Here is a 13,114-nt window from a genome sequence, read left to right as displayed (position 1 = left end):
TTTTTCCCGTGGTCATGTATGGATGTGAGAGCTGGACTGTGAAGAAAGCTGATCGCCGAAGAATCGATGCTTTTGAACTGTGGTGTTGGAGAAGACTCTTGAGAGTCCCTTATACTGCAAGGAGATCCAACCAGTCCCTTCTAGAGGAGATCAATCCTGGGTGTTCATTGGAGGGACTGATGCTAAAGCTGAAACTGCAATACTTTGGCCACCTCATGCGACGAGTTGACTCACTGGAAAAGACTCTGATGCTGGGAAAGGTTGGGGGCGGGAGGAGAAGGGGACAACGGAGAATGAGATTGCTGGATGGCATCACCGACTCTGTGGACATGAGTTTGAGTGTACTCCGGGAGTTGGTGATGGACAGGGAGGCCTGGCGTGCTGTGATTCATGGGGTCTCGGAGAGTCGGACACAACTGAGCGACTGAACTGAACTGAACTGACTGAAGATAAAATATACTTAAGTGGAGTCATACGATTAATTGGTGATGGACTATGCATACTCTTTCACTAAGACCAAATCAGAAAAAGGGATCTTTCTCAAAGCATGCTTTCAGTTTCCTGGCCTAAATTTGAACCAGTGATTTGAGAGACACCACTCTTCAAGTTTTCAGTTTAGGAGCATATATAGGAAAAGGTTAGATTTTTCCAGAGAATATTATCTAAAGGTTTTTTTTTTTTTAATGATACAGGGGAGACTGTCCGGCTGGGAGTTCTCGCTCTAATGTCTGCATGTTCACCCTCTGGTGTGTCCTTGCCTGTTATGACTCCCTACTGCCCCCACTGTAGGAACTGTATGCAGTGTAGAACCACTTCAAATGAATCTCCTCAGTCTTCCTCAACTTTGCTGTTGATTACCTTTAGAACTAAGCTTTATACCCTCTTCCCTATCTCACAAAGTTCCAGGAACACAAGCCTGTAATTTATACCAAAGATTTAGTGACCATTCAGAGGTGATGGAGATTAGAGCATAAACAGCACTCAGCTTTAAGCAGAATGTCAAATATTAATGCTCCTGGAACATCTTCATCCATTTTTTACTGCAGGAAACTTCTTGGGGGTCATGTCCTTCCTAACCCCCAGCTGCCAACAGAACATTTGTGTCTAAGGGTCCTCCCTCTTACTTTTGCTTTCAGGTTCCCAAAATACTTCTCTGGGAATGAGAAAGAAAGTCCAACCCCTATTACTAGAATATGTAGGAAAACAAAAAACAAAAAAACAAAACAGAAACTAAAAAGCTTTGAAAATCTATTTTATCTAGACTATAACCAGAGACATTTTCTTTCATAGACATTAGTTTGCACTTTTTTCCTTAGCAAATGAGTAATCCCCTTTATAAAAGAATTTTGTTCATTTATTCAGTGTTTCAAGGCAAGATGACTCAAATTGTAGCTCAGTGTTAATCAAACTTATGTGCCCCCTACCTGGTGGCTCAGTGGTAAAGAATCTGCCTGCAGTGCAGGAGACAGGTTTGATCCTGGGTCAGAAAGTTTCCCTAGAGAAGGAAATGGCAACCCACTGCATTATTCCTGCCTGGGAAATCCCATGAACAGAGGAGCCTGATGGGCTGCAGTCCATGGGGTCACAAAAGAGTCCTATCCACGACTTAGTTACTAAATAACAACATAGCAACTCATACTTACAGGGTTAAGCAGTATGTGGGGGATGGTAACGTGGTAGGGATAGCTGCAGATAGTGAAGCAGCGTGTAACATCAGCATGGTTGCCCAGTATCTCCAGGTGGCCAAAATAAAAACCAGATATATTATAAAGAAACAACTAAAAAATCTAGTTTAATTCCTAGAGGGAAGAATTCATAATAAATATTCTTATTCTATCTATATTTTTTTTTACAGAAATAGCATTCACCTAATTCACCCACATTTGAAAGAAAAATTCATTTTCCAGGAGTCTAACATTTCTCAGGTTATGTCACTTGACTTCATGATGACATTTCTATGTAGTCTGTTTTTCATGAATATTTGATGAATTTAAAATTTTTTGTTTAGGACCATCTGAGTGGAATTTTATAAAATGTTAATTTTTGAGCATTTGAAATGAAAATTTGGTATGAAAATTTACGTTAGACTATCACCACTATTTGGTGGCATAAACGGAATAGATATTAATGCAATTGGCTTATTTTTTGCACATAAACACAAGTCCAAAATCATTTGCAGATTTAACTCAAGGAAGCAATTTCTTCCTCAGGGCATTTTGGCATTTTGGCAGGGGTCTTGAGTTGCTTTTTCCTCTCCTCTTTGGCCATTCTCCTTGGGGCTCAGAGCAGGGCTATCCATTAAGATCAGATGCATGTAGTCATGATCAATTTCCTGCAAGAGCAGAAGGGGTGGGCATACAGATGCTTGGCCTCTCATTTTTGATTGTGTGTCCATGGTGCTGTTTTTCTATCCATAATATAGCAGCTGGAATCCAAGTCTGTAGTGGAGAGAAGAGAGAAAATGAAACTCCTCTTAGGTATAAGATTATTCCCTATTTCTCTGGTTTCTTTTTCTTTAAGTGAATTTTCCACAGTTCCAGTTTCTCTCCTACATGCAATGTGATGAAAGCTATGGGAACCTGGACTCAACTCAATGCATACTTATTTGACACCACAAACCTGAAGGAATGTCACTTTATTTCAAATGTCAGTAACCAGTGTTTCATGGAGAACAAATCTGCCATAGAAAAGTCCCCAAAGTACCTATAACTGGCTATTGCTTGCTGGAAGTCTCAGCTGTGAAAAGGCACTTTCATTTTTGTTGGCACTCAATATATTTGGGGATATAAAGGACACTTGGTACATTGGTAAGTTACACAATGAATAACAAAGAGAAAGTAGAAAGAGCTTTCTCTTGTTCGACAGAACATATATACGATATATGCGTGTGTGTGTTTGCACGTGTGTATATATACATACATAACTATTTTATATACAAGCTTTCATATATGAGTTGTGCATTCTATTTCTTATTTTACATATTAACTCAATTTTCTCATGAAAATAAAAGTTCTGACTTAAAGCTTCCTGAACAAGCAGATTTTTCAATACCTCAATGCCATTTTCTTTCAGTTCCCTTCAAAATACTTTACTAGACCTACAAGTTTATGATTATACTCTTAGCTTCATATCAAGAATAGAGATTATAAAGTGTCATGTGAAAAATATTCTGAATCTTTTATGAAACAGTTCCTTCAGAAATTGTTCATTATGATATTCAGTTCCTCTAATAATCAGAGCTTCAAAATGGTAAAACTAGGAAAAAGCATCTCTTATTATGTAATTGTTATTATATAAAGAGAGTATATAAAATAATTTCCTTTCCGTTGGCAGGGAACTCATTGCCAAAGTTTAAACTTACCTCCAGTTACTCCCCTTAGCTCAGACATCTTAATAAACCTTTCCACTCATCTTTAAAAATTAATAATAAAAATAGTAGTTATTGTAATAAAAGTATTACTTCCCTTGCAAACTCAGCAGACCTCAGGGCAAGAGGGTGTGGTGACTTAATAGTCATTCTACAGTGTTGTAAAAAACATCTCCTTGGGATAGCTGGAGAAGTCACAGTTTGCTCTACATTGTTTTTACTTAACAGCTGGACAACAAGAAGGTCTGGTGCCAACAGCTAGAGGTTTGTCCTCACATAAGGGCTCGGTGGTTGATTGGCTCAGCTTCTTAATCCAGGTGATATTAATTTTCCACGTATGCACAGACAGCCCAGTCAGTTGGTGAAGGTTCCAAGGCAACAGACCTTCTGGGAATGCAAGCATTTAGCCTCCCAGTAGGCGTTCTCTTAGCCAGACTTTTTCCTGGCATCTTCTGGATAGATGTTTTCATCTCAAAGCGATGTCCCACTTGAGGCTTCCCATCACCAAGGTTCCCCAATTCTTCCCAAGCCTCCCTGGCTTCATGGACTCAGCTGTCTACCCCTGTAGAACACAAACATTCTGCCCATCTTTTCTTACTTGGAAAATCCCCATGGCCGATCAACATGAACCTTTGTTTCTTGTGAAAACTAGACCACAGATTATTAGCAACAGAACTTTTGCCTCTCCTGTTGCTGAATGCAGAGAAGACTTGGTCTTCAGCAACAAAACCAAGTGTCATCTTCCCTGAGGAAAAGAATGAATTTTCTATTCAACATGACAGAATTATCTCTCTGCTATACAAGGGTACATTGGAGAAGGAAATGGCAACCCACTCCAGTGTTCTTGCCTGGAGAATCCCAGGGCCGGGGGAGCCTGGTGGACTGCCGTCTATGGGGTCGCACAGAGTTGGACACGACTGAAGCGACTTAGCAGCAGCAGCAGCATACATGGATACATGCTAAGTCCCGTCAGTCATGTCCATCGCTTTGTGAGCCCATGGACAGTAGCCCACCAGGCTCCACTGTCTGTGAAGATTCTCCAGGCAAGAATGCTGGAGTGAACTGCCATGCCCTCCTTCAGGGCATCTTTCCAATCCAGGGACAGAACCCAGGTCTCCTGCATTGCAGGCATATTCTCTACTGTCCGAGCCACCAGGGAATCCATAAATCAATTCATATAACAAAGAAAATAAGGTAGATTTTCATATGCAAATAGTTTGAAGATTGAAATTCTGCTGACCTTCTTTGGTCAGTAGTGCATTACGATTCACAGTAAGATTTTGTACAATTTCCTTTCATCTTCATTAGAAACATAATTAATTATTATTATCCTTAATATACAGATGAAGACTTAGATGCTCAGGTAACTTGTCTGGGAAAGCAGGACAGAGATTTAAAAGCTAGGTATCTCAATCTCTTTTCTATCACGTATCTAAACCATGCAGAAGCCTTCTGTTGCTGATTCTTCAAGCAGATCATTTTAGTATGGATTTTCTTCTTTTTTTTGTTTCTGTTTTTATGGCAACTCTTGCTAATGATTTTGAAATAAGATGAAATAAAAAATCTTAAGTATAATAAAGAATGACGATTTATGTTTAAAAACAATGAAAATTTCATCAATATTATTAGTCAATTAAACTTCCAAATGTCAAAAGATGATGCATTGTTTTGGAGGAAATGGTAATACTATCCAATATATGCTTTGAATGGTTTAAATGATTAATGCTTAGAATTTGTACTAACGTAGTGGTACCTGCAAAAATCACTCTATTTTGTAAATCAGAGAGTCGACCTCATGGATAGCTCTCATCTTAATTCTAGATCTCTATGAGGATCTTACTCACTCACTTTAATAGGATGGGTGTTTAGCCTCCATCGTTCACCTTAAGAGACTTATGAGAGGCTCAAGTTAAGTAAATGACTAGAAATGTCAGGTAATTAAACATCTGGTCTCTAATATAAAGCAAATCTGCCCATGCCTGTGGTTTCTGTCACTTGATCCCTCCCAGGGTTCTCAGACTTTAAGCTGCTTCTGGCTACATTTAACCACTTTGTCAAGCCAGGCATCATTCAAGCTCCTATAGTTCCTTGGATAATGTTTTCCCCAAGGCTTTTACCTTGGTCTGCTGTGTCTGGAGCTCACACCTAAGTTTAGAGTCTCATTACTCTCTCACTCTCCCTAGGCTAAACTATTGTTGAAAATAGTAAAACTTACATATGTTTAACCTGGACTTTTAATTTCTCTGAGCCAGCATAGTCATGAAGAGAACCTTTACTTCCTCCAATCCTTTCCTCAAAAGTCACACCTGATTTTTGAGATGACATACCCGGACCTCATCCATATCTTTAAAGCTCTTTAATTGAATACATTTTGCAAGCGTTCCACTAATTGCTATGAAAACAGTATTTTCTCACTTGTACTCACTACAAACAGGCAAGATTTGGGACACTTCTCGAATTCCCTGTACATAATATGAGTCAGCAGACTGTGTGTTCTTCTGTATGCCACACATCCAAAAGATGTCATGCCTGTGACGTTGACTTGAGTTTCTCTGAAGGCTCAGCAGTAAAGAATCTGCCTGCCAATGCACGGGACGCAGATTTGATCCCTGCATCGGGAAGATCCCCTCTAAAAGGAAATGGTAACCCACTCCAATATTCTTGCCTGGAAAAATCCCATGAACAGCAGAGCCAGGCAGGCTGTATTCTAAGCGGTTGCAAAGAGTCGGACAGGACTTAAGGACTAAACAACAGCAAGTGAGCTTGACAGCTAAGTGTTGCCCCGATAGTGAATGTTTGTAAATTTTGTCCTCCAGCAATCTGTGTTTCCTGTTTTGGCTTATGTTTGGAGACCACTGCTCTTTCAGTCTCTCTCCATGTGCTTGGGGGTTGGGTGGGGGCATGTTGAGAAGATGAATGGGTAGGGGGATGAGAGTGGAAGGGGCACGTCCAACCTTGTTTCAAGGCTAAACCTGGCTAATAAGCTTATTCTGTCCCTTAGACATAGTAACTAGTTCAGGCGTGAGAAAGTGAAGAATCATTGCTATTTCAGTAAGATTCAATCATGGGACTTTCTTGGAAAAGTTAGAAAGAAGCAGCTCTTCTTTTGTTGAACTTGCTAAAAGAAGAGAATACAAGCAAAAAGCTTCCCCTGAAATCTTGCTTTAATGTTAATAACATGAAAAAATAAAACAGACACATGAGATAATGCAAAATAAAGTCAAATAATTAGACAGTCAGAGCCTCTCTTTGTGTGTTTCAATAGAATAAATTCATGCAGTCCTTTCTTAAAAAAATTGATTTGATTTGAATATGTTTTGGTTGTTGTTTTTTATTTTTATCTTTTACAATCAGAAGATTCTTGACCAATATAACTTCACTTCAAAGGCTCAGAAAATTTCAGTTCAGAGGTACACTCCATTTGGGCAATGGTATAAATTGAAGCTCCTGAGTCCTGTTTTGATCCCAATTTGATTTCTTGTCTCAATTTTCAAATAGAATGGAGGGGAAGGAATTATTTAGGCTTTCTGAAACTTCCAACATCCCATGGCATTTTGATCCCTCTTTTGTAAGGGATGGCTGCTTATAATTCTTCTTTCCATCACATAAACCCTAATCTCCTCTGTCTATACTGGCTCACCTGGGGTTGACCATCTACTTCCCTGATTGCCTAATGTATAACCTTACTTGATAAAACAGGCATGGAACATACTTAAAGAATCACTTGTTGTTTATTTGAAACTCAAAGGCAACTGGTGTCCTTTATATTAGTTTGTTACATCTGGCGACTCTACCCATTGTGAGCATACAACCACATGAAAGAACTGTCACTTATCATAGTTTCATTTGAATTAAATATTATCATCCCTTAAGTATAGACCTAGTCCTGCTATTATCTATACTAGCAAGATTTTATCTGACTATTGCTTTTTATATTTACTGTTTTAATCAAGCCTTTATTGTGAAGTATCCAGGGAAATATAAAAGGAATATGGGGACATGTGAGGTTCTTCAACATCCTGGGATTATTTAGTTTAGAGAAAAGAACACGAAGGGCTAGTGATGGGGGAGATATTTCCTCAGATAACCAAATGTGTCTTAAATAAAGAGGTGGCAAATGCCATCTGTATTTCTATAAAATTCACAGCTCAAATTATATGGAAAGTTATAGGATAGCATGTTAGATTCTAATTCCAACTAAAAAGAAAATCACTGTAAAAAGTGGACATTTGCCATAGAATGAAACAGAATGGCTTTCTGCTTATAAAGACTGCCGGTATTTCAGGAAGCAACCTGTCAAGATCATTATAGAAAATGTCCTTCTAGTGCTATATTTTGCTGGCAGATCATGGAGAATAGTTTGGGGAAGTCAACGCAAGCACAGATCTTGGAAAAAGGAGAGATAGTGAACATGTCTGGGTATACTGTGCGTGAAAGTCGTTCCCACAAAAAGGCATGTCTATGGGATTATGGATAAAAAATGAACAGTAAAAATGTGTCACAGCTGGACCGTCAGAATCTTTTTTTAAAAAGGTAGGAAAATACTCAATTTAAATTGTTTCTTACATTTAGCTGGAATGAGAGTTTCTTCTATAATCTAAAAACCTTCTCTTAATGAGGTGCAAGCACAAGTATCGTGTCATTGGATTTTGGGGATATAAGGGAGAGGAGCAGTGAAGTGGAATTCTAAGGAAAGGAGGTGGGTTTCACAGCTCTTGCAAAAATAAAAGGAAATAAGGAAGCTGGCAGAGAAGGAAGGTAAGGCAGGATGAAGTCAGGAGAATTCAAGCTGTCGTGTGGAAGTTCGGAAATTTAGGAAGAAATAATCGATGCCACAGGAGATAATGTCTCAATACTTTTGCCCCATGTTTGACTATTAAAATATTTATCTTTTATGTGAAGAGCGTGTGGAGCTATGCCAATGACATGAGGAAAACTATATCTAACTTTTAGAACTTTCTGTCAAGGTTCCGTTCCATTCCGTCGCTCAGTCGTGTCCGACTCTTTGCGACCCTGTGGACTGTACCCTACCAGGCTTTTCCGTCCGTGGGATTCTCCAGGCAAGAATACTGGAGTGGGTTACCATTTTCCTCTCCAGGGGATCTTCCCGACCCAGGATCGAACCCGGGTCTCCCGCATTGGAGGCAGACGCTTTAACCTCTGAGCCACCAGGGAAGCTGATGGGCTTTTTATATTCAAATGGATTCCTGTACTTATCCTTTCTGGCAAGAACATTGTAGAAGGCAGGCTTGCATCAGGTGAGGAAGTGGGTGGAAACCTCTTTCATCCTTTATATTCCACAATTCTTTTATTGGATTCCCTGCAACTTTGTAGATGGCCGTTCTGTGACCATCCACTACACAGTGCTCAAATACCCAGAACATGCTCAGATGGAGTTCAAGCTTCCTGAAGAATGTGCTTCTTCTCTATAGCACCTATAATATGCATTAGAAATTATGTACTAGAAAATTAATGACAAACTTAATGAGTAAGTACATTCTTACAACTCTGTCAACAAATCAAGAAAATGTAGAAGCAAAACCAAAGCAAAATGACCAAATGCTGTGCTCAACTTGCTGTAAGATTAAGGTGTATCTATGGGCCTGGCATGCTGTGATTCACGGGGTCCAAAGAGTCGGACACGACTGAGCGACTGAACTGAACTGAACTGAACTGATTGGGATCATGTAATTCTAGCATAAGCTGATATATTTTTAGACCACAATAAGAGCAGAATTGAGAAAAAGATAGGAAGATAATGACCTTTCTTTCGCAAGCCATAAGCAATATCTAAAATATCATTCTTAGTTTTAGCTCTCTTTAATAATTAAGTTATTCATCTTCTAGTCAAAAGATACAATGATAAATTTCTAAATGTAGAAATACTAAAATTTATAAGGAAAATATTTTTATATCCATTACTTCAATTATCCAGTTTCCACTAATGAATTTTCTCAAAATGTTTAATACATTTCCATATGATTGCAGTATATAACATGCTTTATATTTCTTTTATTCTGGTTGAATTTTTTGGAATTATGCAATTTACAAATTCTTACAACTTTAATTACTCTTGGATATTCCATTGTGCAATTATAATATTACAGTTTAATGATTCCCTTATCCTAAGGTTGTATTTTAAAAATTATAATTACCACAAAAATAAATTAACTTGAAAACCAGGCTTTTCTATATCTTAAATTATGTTCTTTAGAGTCACAGAAATAGAATTTATATAAATGGAATGGACACCTTAAGAGGGATATAGATATATATTGTCTTATTCTACATTAATTGCCCATATTAATATATGAGGTATATTAATACATGAACTTTATATGTTATTATTACATATAAATACTATTATATTATTACTGAGCCTTTATACTTTTAAGAAGTTCAAAATAGAAATTTGCATTTTGAAGATACTGGTCAGTCTTAATATTTTCCCCAATGTGTATTAGCTATTCATATTTACTTTATTCATATTTGTTCTTTAGTTATTTGTTCAAGTTTTGCATATATATAATTGTGGATTATAATGTTTCACATCAATCTGTAGTATACTTCATTTAGAATGCATTAATCCTATATATTTTAATTTATTGCATTTATTTCTACTTTTTGATATTTTAATTTTTAGTTTGGTAAAAAACTAAATTGTACAGAGGCACAATTTTCAGACTTCTATGAGCTGAAATGTTTTGACCTATTAAATATTATTTGGGTTCATCTGACATTCAGTATAATATTACATAATTTTTCCTATCTATGAATCAACTGGATATTTTCACTTTTAGAGTGAATTTTTAATTCATCTAACATGTGGTTAATCTATTATATTAGGTTTATGAAGTAGGAGAGAAAAGATCTACACTGATTCTTTTCTAAATGATTAACTGGCAAAAGTCTCTTTATTAGATTATCTTTCCCTTCTTTACTGAAACAAGATAACTTTCTGCATCTATTTATTTATTTAATAACATTGAATAAATTTACCATCAATTTATTTTTATCGCCCTTGTATTGTGAGTCCAATATATTTTTAACATTTGTACGTATATGAGAGTCGGACCATAAAGAAAGGTGAGAGCCGAAGAGTTGATGCTTTTGAACTGTGGTGGTGGAGAAGACTCTTGAGAGTCCCTTGGATGGCAAGAAGATCAAACCAGTCAATCCTAAAGGAAATCAACTTTGAATATCCTTTGGAAGGACTGCTACTGAACCTGAAACTCCAATTCTCTAGCCACCTGATGAAAAGAGCTTACTCTTTGGAAAAGATCCTGATGCTGGGAAAGATTAAAGGCAAAAGGAGAAAGGGGTGGCAGAGGATGAGATGGTTGGATGGCATCATCAACTCAATGGACATGAGTTTTAGCAAACTCTGGGAGACAGTGGAAGACAGGGAAGTTTGGCATGCTGCAGCCCATGGGATCACAAAGAGTTGGTCACAATTTAGTGACTGAACGATAACAAAATTAATCTAAAAAACTTAAATCCATTAGTGTTATCTACCGTTACTCTTCAATTCCCAAATTCCCTCTGCTATCCTCATATCTTTTCCTGTCTACACTACTTTAAAAGTTATTTTACGAATTGAAAATTTGCTATGAAGATTTTGATTAAAATCACACTAAAGCAGGCGGTTATCTTCATATTTGGGGTATATTGAAGTCTGTTATTTTTACCTGCCTTGAGAGTAGGTAAGGCAAGGTGTGTATTTCTGATCAGTAGAAGCTGGGTAATGCGACCACTTGCTTCTAAACCAAAACATGGAGAAACGAAGAAATATTCATAAACATTCTTCCCTAGCAAGTTGAAAAAAAAAGTCACGTTTTCAATATGGTAAAGTCTCCATCAGCAATATAGAGATACCACTATCCATAGAGTTCACTGGATATTTAATGTGAAAGGAGTTAGACCTTTTCTGTGTCACAGGATTGGTGATTACTTGCTTATTCCAACTCTCAGTCTATTTGACCTGCGCAACACTGTTTTCAAATTATATTTATTTATCCTGGAAGAAAATCCTATAGGCATACTTTCCCTTTCCTTATGATACAGAGTTCCCCTGAACTACCACCCCATGGGCTTTTTGTGTTTCTTTTCATTTTACTCATCTTTAAGAGAAATATTAGTTTCTTTTTTCTTTTTTAATAGTGTGTCTGTAGGAACTCTGACTGCTGCTGCTACTTTGCAAAACCAGCTCTCAGATGTGATCTACTTTTAAGGATATGACTAGACTCACAACATAAATGTAAGTCAAGAAGTAGGGGCTGTTGGCATAAATTTGGGGATTATGCAGCATTCCAATGCTCCAAACTATGCTGTATCCCAGGGAACTGAGGAATTTGAGTCTAGAACAGGAACAGGAGCAGCTTGAGATTCAGAGAAGTAAAGAAAAGAGAACTAGCTTGGCTAAGTAGAAGTACAGGTTAAAGTCCTTTCCTATCACATTATAGTGGTGAGGAATATTGATATTGAATAGAAACTACATCCGGAGCTGAGTCTGAGGCTCTAACTTTTCACTAAAACACTTAAGAGTAGACCTCAGTTGGACTAGTCCTTTGAATACTCTCAGTCAGAAGCAAATCCACTTTGGTGTAAAAGTTCTTCAAGAAAGATCCACAAGATGGTCACAGCATCAATAACAAGCAAAATTTTACAAAGATTACCAGATATATAAGAAGCCAAGCCATTATACTTGTAACTCAGAAGAAAAATAGAGACAAAATTTTTGTTTGTTGATAACTCAGGATGTGAGGCAAGATTCAAAACAAATTGCAGTTATGTAAAATTTTAGGGGAAAAATGCAAATACAAGGATGTGTTGAAAAACAGAAACTCTTGGCAATGGAAACAAAATCATTAAAAGGGGAACTTTAGAAAATGGAACATATAACTGTTAAAACTTAACCAATGAGTTAAGCAGAGGAATATAAACACTTGAAGAGTAACTTAGCAATAGTAAAGAGTTTGTTAATTTAAGTATGCAGTTTGTGTTAAAAATGTTTATGAAGTGGGAAGAATGAAATAGAAGTAAGATACATGAAATACAAAGCCTGACACTTGATGAAGGCTTGGGAAGAGAAAAAGAGACTGAAGAAGAAGAAATGGTTTAAGAGATAATGCTAAAAGTTAATTAACACATGAATCCACATATGCAACAAGCACAAAATATTCCAAACAATATTAAAGTACACATGTATCTCTACTTATATTATGAAACCAAAGAACATCAAGGCAAATAAAATATATCAAAAGTTGCTGGAAAGAATGAAAAGAAACTGAATAAGAAACTAATATTAGAATGACAGCAATTGTAATTCACAATGCAGCGGGATAATATTTACAGACTTGTGCAAAATTAACTGTTATACCAATATAGTGCACACTTTGAAACAATAAAAAGGAAATAAAAATGGTTAGAATTACTTCAGGAAATTACCACAAGGAGAACTTAAAATAAAATTCTAAAATAAGACAATCAGAGATCAAAAAATAATGTTGACTAAAAAAGAAGATAAATTCAGGTATTTTCTTATACAATATTGAGTTTGATAAGCTACATAATTTTAAGAAGTAGGTAAAAATATCACATAAATAGGGATAAAACATTTTAATAAAATTTGTTTCCTTTGGGGGTCGGACTATTAGCAATTTATTCAAAACTTAGAACATTCAAAGCAGGAGGGGCGGCCTTGAGGAGATACCCCTCATCCAAGGTAAGGTACAGCAGCTGTGCCTT

Source organism: Moschus berezovskii, chromosome 9 (genome assembly GCF_049115385.1).
Source record: "Moschus berezovskii isolate FMDL1 chromosome 9, NW_MosBer_1.0, whole genome shotgun sequence".
NCBI classification, from domain to species: Eukaryota; Metazoa; Chordata; class Mammalia; order Artiodactyla; family Moschidae; genus Moschus; species Moschus berezovskii.
This window is presented reverse-complemented; position numbering follows the sequence as displayed.